Raw genomic sequence first — 19,975 nt, 5'->3', positions numbered from 1 at the left:
ATACAAATGTGATACTATTAAGAACCAAGTGAAGCAAGCACATTTGGAAACGTTTTACTGTGACAGGGTGTAACGTTAATACTGTTCCAGTGGGCCTCCAGAAATGTGTTTTATTGTCTTGCTACATACTTTGTTTTTAACACGCTAAAGAATGACCTATGAATAGTTTAAAGCATTACCAAATATAATATGGTAGACGGGAATTCACGGTGTGCATTTCATCATTTCCCTGGTAGCCTGTATACACTCAGTGAGCATTTTCTTAGGTATTTTCACTGCAATGCATTTCTCTCACTCACTCATTTGCTCACTTACTTACTGAGCTTAGAACATTGACCATCAACAGTTTTACAAAGATGTAGTCAACATCACGGCATGTACTGTATTAATTTAGCCTATTGCATCATACCAGATAGAACTAAATCTGATATTAGACATTTTTTAATAAGACATAGGCGATATACGTCAATCGCGTTGGGGAAATTCAAGGATTATTTTAATATTTGCTGGTCAATTCTCGTAACTACATTTTTCTTGGAAGGGGAAATCCATCCCTTCTGCAAAGAAATCCAAACAGAGACAATAGCGCCACTTGCTGTGAAATCAAGACAGAAACACTCTGAATGTTGTATTTGTGATGCTCAAGACGAAATTATGACAGCATTGTTGCATTGTTGCAAAATGAAAGAAAATAGCCTATGTCTAACGAAGAATGCATCAGGATAGGACCTAACGGTTTAGCAGACTCTTATCTGAAGTGCTAACACGCTTCCTTGTGGGTAAAGATGGGAGTAAGGACAACCCTTCACAGAAGCCTTGACCATCACAAAATGAATCTCTCTCTCTCTCTCTCTCTCTCTCTCTCTCTCTCTCTCTCTCTCTCTCTCTCCTGACGTCCTTTAAAAATCTATTCATGACCATAATAATAATAATAATAATAATAATAATAATAATAGTTTTTACCTTTACTGGTAGGCTATATACTGTCTCCACAAGTGTTTCATAGGACAACAAATAAATAAATAAATAAATAAATAAATCCTGGCATCTACAGCGTTGCATCCCACTACTGTTAGTGATGGCAATATAATCGTAGGCTATCGCTTTTGTTGTGTTTCTTTGGGGTTTGACTGTTCACTGGAAACAACCGCATCTGAAGTATGCTAAAATATCCCCTAGTGAATTCATATGGCTTTGTGTTTGAACTGTCGCGCTTACAGTAGTATATCAAGCGGGCGGGTTTGTGAGAGGTGCCTGGTTAGTCAGTAATTAGGAGCACTTGAAGAAGTTTTTTGTGAAGTTGTTTCTGCTTCGCTTATGACGTGGTTCCTCCTTCCGAGTGTCTGAGAAAGCGGGCTCACTCTCACTCAGGCAAGGACCGCTTCCCAACCATTCTGCAACTCAACGCGCAACTTCGCAAGGTGAGACCACACTAACTTTCAACGGGGACTTGCCATTGTCCAGCTCGGCTTTCTTAAAGTGAGACCGCGTGTTTCTTAAAACATGTAGCAGATGTTGACAAATGATGCTCTTATATTGCATATGACTGACCTACGAGGACGCACTGATGTATTATAGGACATGGTAACAAATAAGGATTAGGCTTAGAATTCATGGCGACACAAATAAGTTCAGATCAAGTTACTGGAGCTGACACTCCGTTTAAAAATTGGAAGAAACTGCTGTTTGTGATGTATGTTGTGGAGTATTTAGCTATTTCTCTATTTCTTCTTCTTCTTCTTCTTCTTCTTCTAATTATTATTATTATTATTATTATTATTATTATTATTAGTATTACTTATTCGTATTATTCTTCTTATTCATTATTATGAAAGGTAGTAGTAGTAGTAGTAGTATTAATATTTGTGTTGTTATCTGATGTTATCGTTATGATGTATTGTTCTAGTATTAGTACTGCATCATTGTCGCTGCCATCAGTGATTTTTAGAATAGGCAGTCCATTTTCAGATATTTCGGTTTTCTGTTGCCTTTTGCTTTGACGGTCATACATTGAAGAATATGCCAAATCTACATGTTTTCTTTTTTTTTTCTTTTTTTTTATTCTATCGTACAAAATACCCAGTGGCCTGGGGAATAGGAAGATGTTTTTGGATCATTCTTACAGTATGATGTCATAATTTCAGAGGGACCTGGGAAACTTTGCCTGGAGCATGTAAAATGCAGGATATGGTCGTTTACAATTCTCAATTGAGAAAAAATATATATAATTCTTAAAAGATTCAAACTAGGTGTTGTTAAACATTTCACAATGTGGGTAAATGTACGATTTTGTGTATATAAAAAAAAAGAGTTTGTTCGGGATCGATATGCTGCTCGCTTTTGCAATAAATGTCCTGCAATATATTCTCAGCTTGCTTTTGCTATAGTTTACCGATGCTCACATTCACGGAACTTTGTGGGGGCGGTTTCCCCAAAGGCTATTGAGTTCAATAAATGAGTTAAATTAACGTAGCTAGTGTTTTCCCCGCAATTTGCTTCTGTTGATACTCGATGAATTATGAGACTGTCTGGCTCCACGAGAAACCAGCAAGTGCAAGCCACAATCTACTATGTGAAAAGACTTACTTATAGTACTTACACGGTGACAGAATGTTCTTTTGGAGCGAATGGTCTTGGAGTACGTTAACATAAGGCCCACTTCTATACAGTTGAAAGCACACCGGAGGAAACAGCTGGCTAAACAAACATCGGGGGCAGTCCTGGTGTAATGGTATAAATTAATAAACGCTTCTTTATTGACTTCATGAATGGGGCGTCTTGTGGTGATAAGTGAGTTTAGTTTGCCATCTACTGGTTTAAGCTGAATATAAGCGTCCAAGGGAAGTGTCTGAGCTGAAGTGTTTGAAAGACACTTCTCATGTTGTGGCCATTTATGGTGGAAAACGTCGTTATGTTGAATCGGAAGTGGATTGAATGAGTATATGGTTATGAACTATGGCAGGTATTCGATTCACTCATGTATTCCGTTACGAGCTGACATTGGTGGAGGCTGTGTATGAAGCTTTTTCGCATTACAAACTGGCAAACGGTCTCATTTTTACAATCTTGAGTTGAAATGTGATCTAGTGTTAGCAATTGTGAATTTACCTCTTGCTTTCAAATTCTGTGGGTTTATTTTTTTATTTGTATATATATATTTTGTTGTTGTTGTTGCATTTATTAATAATTACAAGCAGACCATTGGTCCTTGATTACAGTTTCCATTTTCAGAATCTCTGACATGGTGTAGCCTGCACAGAGCATCGCATGTGAGACTTATCTGTCTCAGACTTAGGGAACTGTATTGTGGCCTTCCTTCACTTCATTTGAATATAAACATTAAGTAGCACACATATAAATATTTGTCATCAATTGCTATAAGGAAATGTTTGGGCAAGTGCATGTTGTATCCACGTACATAAGGAGCATGGTGAGACAGAGAAGAACCCAAGTGTCAAAGTTCCATTGCATCTTGGGCTCACCAAGTTTCAAAATAAGTGATAAGACACTTCCATACCAACAGGCTCTTTGGAAGGGCTGCTTGAACAGCCACTGAGATCAACCAACAAATTCATCATCTGGACTTTGCCCAATGCCATTGGAACTATGACCTGAACTGGGTGCTGTGGCCAGATGAGACCAAAATTGAACTTTTTGACCATGCACACTGTTTGCCATGAAAGTGGGATGCATACAAGGAAATGTACCTCATATCTACCTTCAAATATGTTGGTAAATCAATGGTGCTTTACAGTTGTTTTTCCGCCAGTCGTAGGTGCCCTTTTTAAGATCAGTGGTACAATGAATTCCACCAAGTACCCAGAAAATGTAATCAAAACCAGGTTGCCTCTGCCAGAGGACTTGGCCGTTGGTGAACTTACCAAGAAGACATTTTACCCCAAGCACATCTCAAAATGAACACAGGAATGATTCTGTGAATTACAAATCTGGGTTATACAATGGCCATCTCAGCCTCTCAAAAAAACGTACACCCTATCAGAAATCTCTGGTCTGAATGGAAGAGGACCGATCATAAGTGGAAACCGAAGGATATGAATGCTGAAAGGTTCTATGCGGAGGGATGGTTCAGCAAATATGAATGGATACGGGCTACAACAGTTGTACTAGACATAATCATAATTAGTCAATTTAAGAACATGTCCATATTGTCTGCAAGAAAAACAACAAAACACATTTATTGATTTTTTTTGCCATAAACTGTGCCCTCTAGTGGAAATACCATCTGCTTTTAAGATTTATTTTTACACTCTTTTTTTCTCTTCATATATTTTTCTTTATTGAAAATTTTTGTTTATTGCTTATATGTAATGATTTTATATAGCCATTCCAAACTTTATTTATATATTGATTCTGTCCTTTGGATCAATATAACCTTTCTAAATGTTGCCATATTTCTGTCTTGTATACGGATATATGGGATATACAGACATACACATATTATTTGTCTTTTTTTTGGACCTTAGATTTTTCTAGCACATCTGTATGTTATTTCCTTGGTTTAACTTGTCACTGTTGCAACTTTTAAAACGGCAATTCACCTGTACTGATGTACATGGCATGAAGATGTATGACACTGAAGGTTGCTTCTTCTGGAAGGTTGCTTTTTTCCAATGTGTTTCAGACAGAACAAACAGTATGCTTGGATACGGTGTTGTTGGTGATCGCAGCAGTCTGCTGTATTTCGAGGCAACATTCAAAACAACCAAAATGCAAGAGTGAGCTGGGCCTTTTGTCAACAACGAAGCCATCCAAAGTACCCCACCCAGAATTTCAGCAAAAAACATTCAGTATAGTATTGTGAACAATCAACTCAGACAGAGTACTTTAAACCGTAATAGAGCACGCTTGGTCCCTGTTGGACACATAATTTGACTTTGTTTGTGACTCCACTCTGACTCATGGCCGTGTTAAACCAATGGGCAACATGGGCTGCAGCCCAGGGCCTTCCCTGCTGAAGGGGCCTCCCCAGGATATCTTCAGTCATTTTTTCATCAATCACAGGCTTGCGTTTAATGTTCATTACAGTACAACAAATACACATTTGTGTAGTAGGCCTATATAATACATATAAAACTATGCTTAATTAAATAAACAAAACTTTATGCAAAATGTATGTGTTTGCCATCCTCCACCCCACCCCACCGCACATTCACATTGGCCTACGAACAAACACCTTTGATTGGCCTTTTATGCAAGCCGTAGTTTTCAGTTATTTTGTTGCACGTCACATTGTAAGCTAGCATCACAGCATTCTTGAACTATTTGAGAAATCTTGTCAGAAAGAAATCTAACATCAGAAAACACAAAAGTGGGGCATAAAAAAAAGAAGAAAACCGGAAAATAAAAATGAGCATCTTAATTTAAAGCAAGTAAAGGAGACAAGTAAAGGAGATAAGGTGTTGAACCTAAATGCTAACATTACATTATCAAGTAATATGATTCTCACCGGCTGCCTACAGCCTCCACCACCTGTTCTAGCTCGTGATTCGTTATGGGCTTATAGCGTATATATTTGGACTGCCTTAACTGGGTTTTTTTTTTTTTTTTGTGCGTGCTCTCCAACAATTGACTTGGTATGAAATAAAGCACTTTTTTAATAACCTTATAATTTATTTATTCCTGTACTCGGAGAGAAGGTTAGTTATTTCCTGTAGCCTCTGTTACACTCATATGAGCTAAGTGTGATATGTGGTAGAGTAGCATCCAATAGGTGTATTTTGGCTTTGAAGGAGGCTAATGATTGCAAGCAGTGATGTGACCCTGTCAAGCTCATGCTCAGAATCGCCAGTGTGTCGCTGTCTTGGGGCCACACAGGGCCACACAGGGCCTCCAAACCCCTTAATGTGGGCCCGCCCAGACACAATACACAACAGCATGTTCAGTGTTAAATAACTTTGACGGATAGCATGTTGTCCCATTCAAACATGCTGTCACAAGTCAAACTCTATGAGAGTAAAATGAGCCCTGAATATTTAACAGTCCTTTCTCCACATTCCCAGTTTACTACCAGTCCAGTGGAGGTGTACCATAGCCTAATTGCCTTCTTGCTCTACAGAGGTGAGGTGACAGGCTGGAGCCGTAATTTCAGAGGTGACCTCTGTCTCCCCTCCCCCTTCTCTCAGCCCCCCCCATCAGCTCTCTCTGTGTCACACTTTTAACCACCATGTCATTGTGCTAATTGCTTGATGGCATCATATAGCAATGTTGACATTACAATGCCGTCGTTACCATTACCATTTAGATGCAACAAACCACATGCACCAGCATTGCACTGTTTAGCAGTGATGTAATATAACTCTGGGACTTCCAGGCAATGTACTGGGACTCTACAAGGCTGAGTTCACACTGAGTCATGGTCAGCCCTCCCTTTATTCAAAACATCAGAGTTTTTCTGTTAGCTTGTATTCTAGAGAAGTTTCTTTGTTCAAGCAGGAGGTGTCCGTGAGGAATAGCGAGACAGTTTAATTGCTTTATTGCACATTTAGCCTGTGGTGGTCTGTTGTAATTACAGCACCACATCTGTGTGCTATATTGGGTGGGAGTTCTTCTTTGTTATGCATTGTTCTTAAATATCAGAGGTAAATGATTCCCTAATTACCCAGATTTATATGCAGGTAATGTTTTCCACTGGGATGGAAATGCAGCTGTCAAAGTGATGTCTATTGTGTACCTTTGTATACATTTATATTACTATTAGTCAACATCCAAAAGAAAAAAAACAACACAAACACATTATCTATGCATTGCCAAATAGGGCATTCAGCCTCAGATATAGCAGATTATTATACATCATTCAGCATATAACAACAGAATTGTATCTTTGAAAGGGAGTTTATCAAGCAAGGACCTGTAGCCCAGGGACAACAGGTGAAAATCAGCCTCCACGGTAACTCCTGTACATTTGCATGAATGTTATCAATGTGCATTGTCCCTGTCAAATAAACAATCTAATTAAATGAATAAATGAATATCCACGATGGATATGGCATGTATAGTGTCAGATGCAGTTGAAGTTGATGTGCTCACAGAGGTGGATCTTTGAGGATGAGCCTTCTGGGCCTGACGGACGCCCCGTCCTGCTAAAGCAGTGCAGTGGTGCAGTGATGTTAAGGTCCTGCTAAAACAGTGCGGTTGTGCAGTGATGTTAAGGTCCTGCTAAAGCAGTGCGGTTGTGCAGTGATGTTAAGGTCCTGCTGAAGCAGTGTGGTGGTGCAGTGATGTTAAGGTCCTGCTGAAGCAGTGCGGTGGTGCAGTGATGTTAAGGTCCTGCTGAAGCAGTGCAGTGGTGCATTGATGTTAAGGTCCTGCTGAAGCAGTGCAGTGGTGCATTGATGTTAAGGTCCTGCTAAAGCAGTGTGGTGGTGCAGTGATGTTAAGGTCCTGCTAAAGCAGTGCGGTGGTGCAGTGATGTTAAGGTCCTGCTAAAGCAGTGCGGTGGTGCAGTGATGTTAAGGTCATGCTAAAGCAGTGCGGTGGTGCAGTGATGTTAAGGTCATGCTAAAGCAGTGCGGTGGTGCAGTGATGTTAAGGTCCTGCTAAAGCAGTGCGGTGGTGCAGTGATGTTAAGGTCCTGCTGAAGCAGTGCAGTGGTGCATTGATGTTAAGGTCCTGCTGAAGCAGTGTGGTGGTGCAGTGATGTTAAGGTCCTGCTAAAGCAGTGCAGTGGTGCAGTGACGTTAAGCCCGGCCTGCTAAAGCAGTGCGTTGGTGCAGTGATGTTAAGGTCCTGCTAAAGCAGTGCAGTGGTGCAGTGACGTTAAGCCCGGCCTGCTAAAGCAGTGCGTTGGTGCAGTGATGTTAAGGTCCTGCTAAAGCAGTGCAGTGGTGTAGTGATGTTAAGGTCCTGCTAAAGCAGTGCGGTGGTGCAGTGATGTTAAGGTCCTGCTGAAGCAGTGCAGTGGTGCATTGATGTTAAGGTCCTGCTAAAGCAGTGTGGTGGTGCAGTGATGTTAAGGTCCTGCTAAAGCAGTGCGGTGGTGCAGTGATGTTAAGGTCCTGCTAAAGCAGTGCGGTGGTGCAGTGATGTTAAGGTCCTGCTGAAGCAGTGCAGTGGTGCATTGATGTTAAGGTCCTGCTAAAGCAGTGTGGTGGTGCAGTGATGTTAAGGTCCTGCTAAAGCAGTGCGGTGGTGCAGTGATGTTAAGGTCCTGCTAAAGCAGTGCGGTGGTGCAGTGATGTTAAGGTCCTGCTGAAGCAGTGCGGTGGTGCATTGATGTTAAGGTCCTGCTGAAGCAGTGTGGTGGTGCAGTGATGTTAAGGTCCTGCTGAAGCAGTGCAGTGGTGCATTGATGTTAAGGTCCTGCTGAAGCAGTGTGGTGGTGCAGTGATGTTAAGGTCCTGCTAAAGCAGTGCAGTGGTGCAGTGACGTTAAGCCCGGCCTGCTAAAGCAGTGCGTTGGTGCAGTGATGTTAAGGTCCTGCTAAAGCAGTGCAGTGGTGTAGTGATGTTAAGGTCCTGCTAAAGCAGTGCGGTTGTGCAGTGATGTTAAGGTCCTGCTGAAGCAGTGTGGTGGTGCAGTGATGTTAAGGTCCTGCTGAAGCAGTGCGGTGGTGCAGTGATGTTAAGGTCCTGCTAAAGCAGTGTGGTGGTGAAGTGATGTTAAGGTCCTGCTAAAGCAGTGCGGTGGTGCAGTGATGTTAAGGTCCTGCTAAAGCAGTGCGGTGGTGCAGTGATGTTAAGGTCCTGCTGAAGCAGTGCAGTGGTGCATTGATGTTAAGGTCCTGCTGAAGCAGTGTGGTGGTGCAGTGATGTTAAGGTCCTGCTAAAGCAGTGCAGTGGTGCAGTGACGTTAAGCCCGGCCTGCTAAAGCAGTGCGTTGGTGCAGTGATGTTAAGGTCCTGCTAAAGCAGTGCAGTGGTGTAGTGATGTTAAGGTCCTGCTAAAGCAGTGCAGTGGTGTAGTGATGTTAAGGTCCTGCTAAAGCAGTGCGGTGGTGCAGTGATGTTAAGGTCCTGCTAAAGCAGTGCAGTGGTGTAGTGATGTTAAGGTCCTGCTAAAGCAGTGCAGTGGTGTAGTGATGTTAAGGTCCTGCTAAAGCAGTGCGGTGGTGCAGTGATGTTAAGGTCCTGCTGAAGCAGTGCGGTGGTGCAGTGATGTTAAGGTCCTGCTGAAGCAGTGTGGTGGTGCAGTGATGTTAAGCCCGGCCTGCTGAAGCAGTGAGGTGGTGTAGTGATGTTAAGGTCCTGCTAAAGCAGTGCGGTGATCCAGTGATGTTAAGGTCCTGCTAAAGCAGCCTTCCACCTCATCCAAAGTGACTCATTTAATTTATGTGGGTGCCTGTGATGAGCCCTGCTAGCTGCATATGAAATGTAGCCTTTCAGAAGATACTTTGCTTGTCGACGCTTTCCCAGACTGTTGCAGCCACGGGGCGGGCCGATGAAGTAAGACGGGACATTCCAAACAAAAACAACCTGAGAACAATGGGGAAAATAAATGGAAATGTCATGTTCTCACACGTCACTTTGCACTTCATTGGGGATTTTAATGAAGCCAGCAGGATTTTATTTAGTTCAATTCCCAGCCCAAGTTGGAAAGTGTTTGAGAAGATTTTGGCAGATGTAGAAAGGTTAATCAGCCCTATAGACACATTAAGAGCTGAATAAGAATAGTCAGAAGAAGATTACATTCCAAAGTGAGATTTACCCCTTTTTCCACAATCATTGCCATCTTTATTTGTTGCTTCGAGTAAACACTAGAATGTATTCAAGTTCTTTCTTGGACATCACATCATGGAAAAATCTGTTGTAAATCTGTTGTGTAAGGCTAGTAACATACAGGTTCTAATGCGAGAGCCTGAAGTTACCATAAGGGAGCTGGAGGAGGGGGGTGAGGTGAGAGGGAGGGGATGCTTTCTGGTGTTGGGGCAGGAGGGGGGTGTGGAGGGGAGCAGTCTGTGAGGGGCTTGGCACCTAGGCAGGTAGCCAGTCAAAACCACCTTGATTATGGAATGATGAGTTCACTGTACATGGCCACAGTCCACACTGAGGACTCTTTGTCTGTGGGTATGAGTGACGTCGAAAACCACAGCATCTCCCTAAATGAAATCCTGTGTGGCTGGACTGGAGTGAACCCGCTCTTTTCACCACTAGGAAACAAATATCTTCTCAGCCCGAAGGCCAAATGAAAAAGTAATGCAGAAGCAAACGTTTTATTATATGCAGCGACTGTGACTAGTCTGCAGTTCTGTCCACATCAAATGACTCCCATACACACTGAATGTATGCTGCTTCCCTAAAATGGGGCTGCTCTAAATGGTGGCTGACGTTTTGCCATTCACACTTGTTCTAGGCAAAGAAGCCTTTTTTACTGCGTGAAACTGCTTTGAGTTCTTGTACTAAAAGCACATTTCTTGATTCCCCTGATTAAGTATTAACTTGTTCATGTGAGACCATACCTACCAACCCCAAATGAAATAGTCTAGTTACCAAAACTAAGATTCATCAACTTCAACACAAAGGTAAAACGTTAAGACTGCAAACCAAAAGATTTAATGTATTGTACATAACTGGGCCTTTCATTTTGTAAATATAATGTTTCAATAATGCATGAACAGCCACTTCCAACTACAGTGTACTCAGCGGATTCTAGTGTCAATTCAAAAGTTCATAGGCCAACAGATTGTTAGTAGCCAAATTGCTTTTTTAAATCACAGAGGTGCACCCTCAGTTGGCACTCAGAGATGGTGAGTGACTCAGCAGAAATGCTAATGTTGCTATTCTTAGATGGCATGGGGTGTATGTCAGTATCCAACTGAGTCTCTTTTTTTATTAGAATTTTTTTCAAATAATTAATAAATAATTGAATGAACAACATAGCAGCATAATGCCCATGTTTAAGAGAAGAAGTAATACACATGAACAAAATAATGTAAAATAAAGGAATGCTTTCATTTAATCATCAGAAAGATTCTCAACAAAGCAGTTGTCTCATGCTAATGACAGTTTTTATACAGTCAGTGAGCAATTTACACCAGCTTGTTAATGCAAATATTGAATCAACCAATCATGTGGCAGCAACTAAATGGATAGAAGATAGAAACTCAGTCATTTCCATCGGGTGAATCTTACTGTGTTCTTATGATTGATAGTTTGGGAGCTGAAGTTAATTATCAATGACCAGGCTCTTATCCAAAGTGACATACGAAAGTGGAGAACATCAGTGTTAGTTTCAACAACCACCCAGGGCCTGTGATATGCTATCAGTTAAAACGTACTCCTGAGGCCTTCACACCAGCTATGTCAATGTGAGAAAAACCTGACAAAGCCTTATGGTGCTGTCCCTCTCAGCCAAGATTTGCTTTTTAATTAACTTTTATTAATTAAGATCAGCAAGACGATCACTGTCTAATCTCAGACTCAACTTTTTATTATTAATTTTAGAGTTCCAGCATTCTGTCTACCATTATAAAGATTAAAAAAGGTGCATCTGGATGGATTGACACAATTTCAACCATTTATCCATTCTGTATCATTTCTTGCACTCTCGTATCAGGCAATATAATGTTGAAATTCCACATAGCTCTCATATCTGTTATATGCAGGCTATGCTGTACAATGCAAGTTAAGTGATCCAGGGGTGTTTGTTATTGGTGATGAGCAATGGTCATGTGTATTCAACTAAGGAAAAAAATAGCAGTGTCTTCGTTTGCTAAAACGTGATTGACAACTAGCTACAGTGCATGCAGTATATATTAGATTGTTAAAGTTTAGCTAAGAACATTATTTGTTTAGTTTCTCCAAGTACCTTTTAAAGCAGTTCGCTTATAAAAGCCAAGATTGGAACTCTGACTTATTTAAATCCAGCTCTGCTTTGATAAAGCAAATATTATCCCACGGCAGTAGACTCCCAGAGCTGACGTGCTAATGGCACGGACCTGCGATATCTCAGCTGTAAGGTTCAGTCTGAACTCATTGCAAAATACCCTACCTGTAAATTCACTTTATAGCCACTATCTGCCTAACTAATAAAGAATAATATATGCGCCACATGTATACAGTATATCTGAACAAAATCCCGTTCTTTATCTTGTAAAACATTAAAAACATTTGGCTTTGTCTCTAAAAGTGTAATATATTACGCAGAATGCGGTGGCATTGTGAATGCCTTATTCAGCTAAAGTATACAAGTATGAAATTTCCAACTACATACTGCAACTCCCAACACACACAGTCATCTGTTTTTCTTTAAATGTATATTTAGTTGCGACATATGTAAAGAAATCCACAAAGTTACTTTGTCTGGCGGATGTCCTATAGTGGTATAATGGCCTTTTATATACAGCTAATGGAAAAGCTTTGACATGTACTCCAAAGATGTTGCCCAATAAGTAAACATACAGAGAGGCCTCGTCTTGTGTTTTAGCCTAAAACAGAGGGTCAGTAGGAGGGGGACTCTCTGGACCCAGAGCAGCAAACGCAGTATAGGGAACTGCAGCCGACGGAGCCAGCCTGACACGGATCAGAGTGACACCTTGGTAGGCAGCTCTGTAAAGCTGCTTTGACACACTGTATGATGGCACGTTCCCTTGTTTCTTAAAATAACTGTCTGTATAAGCCCAGACCCTGCTCCTTTTAAAGACAACAGCGCTTTGGATTGTTGTCAGCATGCTCCAATGTGCTGGTGCTAGCCAGAAAGCCTTCAAACTTAGTGGTTACTCTACTGAAGAAGAATTTTGTAATTTTCCCAAGTAATTACAATAAAATAAACACCTGAGTTTTATATTTATCTTCTTTAAAATGTGGGAATGTTGCCCTGGTGATTAAATTGTCTGGTTGCCTGTTATAAAGTTATAAGTTATAACAGTGGTCATAAGTAGATCAATCTGAAATTGCCTTCTGAATGGCTGGTATTTTTAACAGCAAAACAAAAACTCATTCTCTTATTCTGCTAGCCTGTCACTAGTCTTAAGGAATGATGGCCATTCCACTTCGAATGTATCACCAGTTTGCAAGGAATTGTTTTGTGCCACATTAATGTTGAAAGATGAAGGTAATGACGAAACAGAAGCCATTTCTACATGAAACATGGCCTTTGGGAGAGAAAATAGATACTCTTTCTCTCTCTCTCTGTTGACATTGACAACTTTGACAAAAGCTTGTCTCTCACTCTTTGTCTCTGTCAGTCACTGGCTATTATCAGCTGAAGAAAGAGAGACTGTTCTCTGAACAGGCTAGCTCATTTGAAGTGAGGAAATGTCCTGTAGTGCTGGTTGCTTCTACCATAAAATACTGCCATAAATTCACCATTTGAGATTAGATTAATCGGTTTCCGGTGGAGGAATGTGAACACCAATATGCTGAATTTATCTATTCCAGTTCCTGTGGGGTATTTCACAGGGCAGGATTATGGAGTTAGTTAGCTGGATAACCACGCTGATTAAAACCCGGAACTGCTTTTTACTTCAGTCCACGTTCAGTCCAGATTTCTGAGGGTTCTGGGTTTTACTCTGTGCAAGTATCCAACTAACTCCCTAATCCAGTTCACAGCCAGGTCAAGGGCTGTGTTTGTCACAAGGCCAGCTTACATACTTGCAAAGATTTAGAAATGAGTCACTTGACAATCTCTAGGAAAGTTTCTGTAGTAAGTAGAGTTTACAAAATTGCACCTGTATAATCTTAATGGAAAAATCCTTACCCATTAAGGAAGTAAAATGAAGAGCCCCATTGCTGCAAAGATAAGATCCTCCCTGTAGGACTTTTAATAGCTTCAGTAATCAGATACATTATCTGCACTGTACATGAGTCCTGAAGGGAGCCAGTTGAACATAAAGGGATGGAGAATTGTTAGAAAACCCAATGGTCTGTTGCTCTTGCTCATACTCATGGTACTGGACATAACTGCAGTTTGATCACTTCCGCATGAGGTCTTCTGATCAGTAGAAATCACAAAGCATTCAGACAGAAATCTGCACAGACCTGGCTAATCCTGATGAAAACAGTGGTGGGGCGAGGTGGATGACACCACTGAACATAGTGGAATGCTACTGTAATGTTAGTCATATATTCTTTAACCCACACACTCTGTAGGTGTTGAAGGCCCGTTACACAAGGCTTGACTTGAAAGACTTGCGCCTCCATCAAGCAGGCCTGCTGCCTTTGTGAGCTGTCTCTCCCCTCACCTTGGCCATCAACAACCCTGAGTAACCCAGCCTGCTCATCATTTGTGTCTATCCCAGGGGGCTTTGCAATTCAAAGAATCCAAACTCACCGACTGGGTTTTACGGCATTGTGCATACTCCCAATGAGACCATTACCCCCTGTTGTGCATATTCTAAAACAATACCCCTGTGATAAAATGTATTACTGCTCTACTGTTGACTGACAAGGCAATATCCTGTCAGTGCCCCATGGAATGTGGACACAGAATGGTGTCAGGGATGTCAGGGATGACTTGTTGGTTTACCCCAGGCCAACCATTGTTTCATGGCAGCAAATTATTCTTTATTGCTGTTCTTGTTTGTTCCTGGTGTGAAAGAACAAATAGTGTTGTGTGTGATTGAATCTGTTACATTCCTTGTTCTTACTTGTATCAGTTTACCTGAAAGACTGATTTGCTGTTAAATCTTTTTTTTTTTGTTGCCATAACTGGACCGTGTGGGAATTCTCGATGCTTTCTTTTCACATGTAAGAATCCATTGTGGTTTGTCAACCCCTCAAGATTTTATTTTATATCAAAACCAGAATTTACATGTGGAGTGGCACCATTGGGACAGTGAATATCATTATTAAATCATGCAGGGATTTTGTGTTGCAAAATTTAGTTTGCTTCACGTTCTGTGTCTGTTTGCAGTATGGCAAAAAATAATTTACTGTTACTAATGTAGGTAACAGGCAATGACATTAACGTACAGTAAGCCATTGTTATAAAAATGTATATGACCTCTTTCTTCTGTTTTACTGGTTTTCCAAATTCTCTGTCTGATTTATATCATATTGGCTCCCTAAACATTCCCAAATGTTTGCCTTTAAGGCACTGCCTGAAAACCATTACGAAATAAATGTAGCAAACCCATATGTATTGGTTATATGTCTTGGCAGAAGCTATATTTTACCGCATTGACGTATGTTGAGAAAATAATTGCTAAAACCGTTTGTCACATCTTCCGTTGAAGAAAAGCTTGCATTGTGTGCAATAAAGGGGAATAAGGGTGAGACAGTGTTCTGCCAATCAAACCCTCAGCCAAAAACAATATAATTGTTTCAATAGCACAAAGTGTGGACATATCCCTGGATTTTAAAGCAGAAATAGTCTGCTTGAGACATATTAAACTGAAGGCTCATATCCAACACTGGGTAAAAGGCAGACTGTGGTCTCTCTGCCCTCCCTTATGAAATGACAGCCCTCTAGACTGGATGATGAATGCCTGCTATACTGTACATAGTTTGTGAGTGCAGTGGTGTTAGCACACACAGGTGAGCCTGTCTGGTTGTGTTTTTGTGTAACAATTTCAGTAATACACAGACTGAATTTTTACAAGAGGTATCTAAATCAATGCCGACTTTTGGAAAATTGAGAAAAGTGTCTATTGTTTGATGATCGCCTTGTTCCCTATGATATTGTTATTTGTATGAATTAGTATGAAGGAAAGATGGATCGCACTCGACAGATGTTTCTTGAAAAAAGGGACTACTTATTGTCAGTAGACAAAAGGACAAAATATTTTTGGCCTACAATCTTCATCATAATCTGTGCAATCTGTGGTTAATACAGTTATGCAGTAACCCCAGAGAACCTCCATTATGAAGTTATCTTAATAAGCACGATAGAATCAGTTAGCTACAAGGATCACAACAAATAAGATTCAGTCAGAACATATAAATACATAAAACAACTACGTGTATATCAAACTACATCAGATAACTCCTCACGTCTCCACTGCTTACTGCTATTGCCACGTTATGCCACCTACAACATCGGTAAAGTAAATGAACCACTGTTAATTAATGCCGGCCGTCATAACAAGCACGGATTTATACCACACATTAATATAAAATTATAACTAATACAGAAAGATTGTCCGTGGGAAGAAGATGCGTCGTTGGACTCAGCACTCTTGTGCAATTATGGCCAAACTGTTCTGAGGTCTGTCCTAAGGCCAGGCGAGCACCAGCTGTGGCCCGAATGAATCAGAATATCCCTAGAGAGTCCCGGGGCCGGGTGGGTGGCGGCAGTGCCGGGCCTGTGAAATCGGTTCTTGCAAAATGTTTAGATGGCGCTTGAAGGAATTTGCTGGAACGCCGCCCACCCCCAACTTGCTTTATTACTGCGACATATTTGACGTATATTGCAGAATATATTTTGCAATATGTGTTACATTATTTTGAAGTGTTCATTCCAATGATCAGTTTCTTATTTCACTAATAAGCCATCAATGATGTAATTGTGTGTAGTGAACTATAAATCAAATTATTAACCTCTATATATATTATATTATATTGTATTATATTATATAGACAATTGGATAGATAATGGCATATGATGCCTAAGAACAGAAAACAGATGGGCCATAGGAGAGACCTGTGGATAATGCAATAAGATTTGTGTGAGTGCTGCATGATCAGCAAAGAGGCACATATTAGGGACAGCCCCCAGACAGCCTTCACCTAGCCTCCCTTCAGCGGACTGGCACTGAGTCAGGGAATAGTCATGCACCAAGAAAAATGATACCCTACGCTGACCTGCCAAGAGCAAACTGCCTTGTAATGACTTGCAGGCTTGCTTATGGTAGCAATAACATACAGGTTGTTTATTGACAATGCCAGGTAATACTAATCTGGCCATTAAATCACCTGTAGGCCAGTTTACTGCAGCAAATATTACATACTGTAATAACCTAGTAAAACTTAATTTATGTTCAGCATGAACTGGCAAGACGCAACTTATCACAGCACCATGTTATAGACCATAAGCCAGCTTATCACATTATTATGTTATAACCCATAAACCAGCTTAGTACAGTTTCCTTTACTGTTATAACCTATAATTGACATACTAATCTCCAGGTCAGTTTATCACAGCACTGAGTAATAGAGACCAGCTTATTACAGCACCATACACTGTAATGACTTTGTAATTTGCTGTATGTGCTATACTAACCAGCAAACCGTATTATCACATTGCATTGTAATAAATTATAGGCCATCTTATTACTGAACAAAATGCTATGATATCCTGAAAATGGTTTGGCCAGACCCTGACCTAGCTAAGGGGTATTATGTATGGCAGAAACTATATGGGTTGACCCATGCCTGTCAGCACAGAAGTGGAACTGGATCCTCTCTTTTTATTAATAATAAAAATATATAACATTATATCCGTGATAAAACAGCTCTGCCATGAAACCAGAAGCAATGTTAAATATAACTCCCATTATTATCCCAATATTTTTCCAACAGCCTACATTGACTTCCTTCACTGAGGAATTTCCATCTCAGTAGGCTACTTGTATTACTATAGAGTGTTAGAAAATGTGGGTAGAAATGTGTTTTGTGGCTTTTAGAGAATTTAATTGAGGCTTAGGTTGTGGTAGGGCACTATCTAGTAGCTTTGAGATTGCCACTACACATCCTTTTGATCAAAATAAAGCAAGCAAGATAGCTAGCTAATTTTCGCAACATCAATAGCTAGCAAATATTGAGTTTTATTTGTTAATCGAGCTACCTGTGGGCTACTGGAAAAAAAATGGCCAGCTTTCCATAAAGTGAAGCAAAATTAAAACTGCTACGTAATTTTAACTGAGACACTTTTACTGCAATCCCCACTGTCATATATTGCTTTCTTCTCGATAGCATGGACTGGAAGAGAAAGCGACTTGGCATAGCTGTATGTTACATCTTGTTACAGCTTTCTGTTTGTTTGTATGTACTGCATAATTAATCTCTTGTATGTGCATTTTAACAAGGTATGTCAATCACTCGATAATAGAAAAGCACAATTCTTGCCCGGTCCCTATGGGTCCAGCAAATAATGCACTGCCAACCTGCAATAATTTTTATCAAAGCACAAAATAATATGCTACAAAACAGCCTATTGCAGGACCTAGCCATAAACCATAGGCTAATTTATTATTGCACTGTGTAACACACACACACACACACACACACACACACACACAGATTATCATGAGCACATGTGCATATCATTACAGCGTATCTTTGCTGATATCTCTGTCCCATTCAGGGAGTTGATGTGTACAATCCCTGACATGTAGACTAAGCTAAAAGCCAGGGATTGACATGTTTACTCTGGGTACTCTGACTCGGAATTACTGGTCTCCAATCCGAGTTATGATTACTTGGCATAATTTATCAACAGTAATGACGAGTGACAATTGGCAGCTTTCGGTTTCAAAGTTATTGCCAGGTATAATAAACAAGACAACCAATGGATTATTTTCCCAAGAACTAGAAAAAACAAAAAAAAACAAAGAAGAGCAGACGTGTCCTTCATGGATTCTCTCACTTCCAGGTTGAGCAAAATAAACCAGCAAAACAGTTGAGATTTTCTCATTTTGAAGATTTACTTCAGGATTTTTTTTTTCTCTGGAAAGAAGTCCTGTTAGTTACAGCTGATGATTTGTCAGACAACGAAGGAGGGAGTGTAAAGTTCCCCGGCTACTGTATAAAAACTCTTGTGGTAATAAAGCTTGGAGTGCTGCTTTAACAGTGCGGACGGCAGTGTCCTCCCTCCTGCCTGATGTTGCATATCGCTGCATCGATGAAGGGCTGGAGCTCTGCACCGGCCCTGCTGCAGCAGAGACAAACTCAGTTCTCTTTTCTTTCTCTTTCGCTCTCTTTTGCCCGCACTTGCTCGTCCTCCTCCTGCAGACATTGCACTTCTCGAGGAAATTCCCTTCGTAACGCTCGCAACTCTCCCCCAGGACAGAGAAAGTATCGTATCGTAGCCCTGTCCTTTCCTTATCGGCGTCGGATCCTCGTTTGCGTAATTGCCATTTTGGGGGCTGGCGGATTTGGGAAGGGGTGGGTGTGAGGGGTATGTGTGTGTGTGCGGGTTTGGGGGGGGGGGGGGGTGAGAGGGGGCTCCTCTGCAGCGCACTGCTGTTCTGCTGACTGCAGAAGCGCTACCTGGCACAGTGCGCGGGTGCGTCAGCATTCTGGGTAGAAATGAATGAGAAATCAATGGGCATGACTGCAGAGCGAGTCCACACAACTGTAGCCTAGCTTGCGCATGGCTCTCCTCACGCCCCCAGCAGGTGCAGGTCCTCTTTAAGATGGTAAGTTTCCCCGATCGCCCGGCTTCACTGCCAGCTGTCAGAAGAGAGAGAGAGAGAGAGGAATGCCGTAGCCAGGATATGCTGCACCCGATGTGGGATTCTCAAAGTTTTCTTTAGGTTTTGCTAATACATCTGTGTGAGGACAAGCAAGTTTATTGTAAGTTGCTCCGTGAAGCAGTTATTTTCCACTGCTCTTTTTGATGATATATTTCATGCTGCGTTGATCTTTAAATGCACAATTAATGACCAAAATAGCTACTAGATGGAATGTTTGTGTGATTTCTGTAGTTGTTTTTTCTACTTAAGGGTTGTGATATTGCAGGTTTCGTACTTGCTGGAACAGTGTAGTGCCGGTGTAAGCTTTTTGTGCTATTCTGGGCAGTGCTCATTCTTCACTGCCCCAGTTCTTTTGGTGATGCTGTTTCCTGACATTGAAGGACACCGCCAGGACCGCATCTCTGTTGCAGGGGGAGACGGATTCAGGACATGCACTCACATGCTTTTGGACGCATGCCCTTCACGCGCCCCCCCGCGTGGGACGAAGCGCTCTGTGCTAAACATGCAGAGAGGTGCTCGTCCCACCCGGGGGGTGGGGGGAGGGGAGAGGATACTTTTAACCTTCGAAAACAAGTTACTTTTCCGGGTGTTTTAAACTTTCTGCTAGTTCTTGCTGTAGAAAGGATGAGGTCCGGCAATCAAAGTTTCATGCATCGTCCATCTTCTG

General features: G+C 41.2%; 1 protein-coding gene across 3 annotated transcripts in view; it reads left to right on the top strand.

The window, feature by feature from the left end:
• The first annotated feature begins 1,142 nt into the window (after positions 1-1,142).
• Positions 1,143-19,975, top strand: part of hapln1b (hyaluronan and proteoglycan link protein 1b) — a 30,982-nt gene continuing 12,149 nt past the window's right edge. Inside the window, exon 1 of one of the 3 annotated variants that reach the window (XM_061262936.1) lies at positions 1,143-1,421. The gene's annotated coding sequence lies outside the window, so the exon portion shown is untranslated. Of the gene's footprint in view, positions 1,422-19,110; positions 19,252-19,300; positions 19,409-19,975 lie in introns of those variants that run through there. The other 2 variants (XM_061262935.1, XM_061262937.1) reach the window with 2 other exon arrangements.

Source organism: Conger conger, chromosome 12 (genome assembly GCF_963514075.1).
Source record: "Conger conger chromosome 12, fConCon1.1, whole genome shotgun sequence".
Taxonomy (NCBI): Eukaryota; Metazoa; Chordata; class Actinopteri; order Anguilliformes; family Congridae; genus Conger; species Conger conger.
Note: the sequence above shows the minus strand (reverse complement) of the source record. Positions and strands in the feature narration are given on the sequence as shown.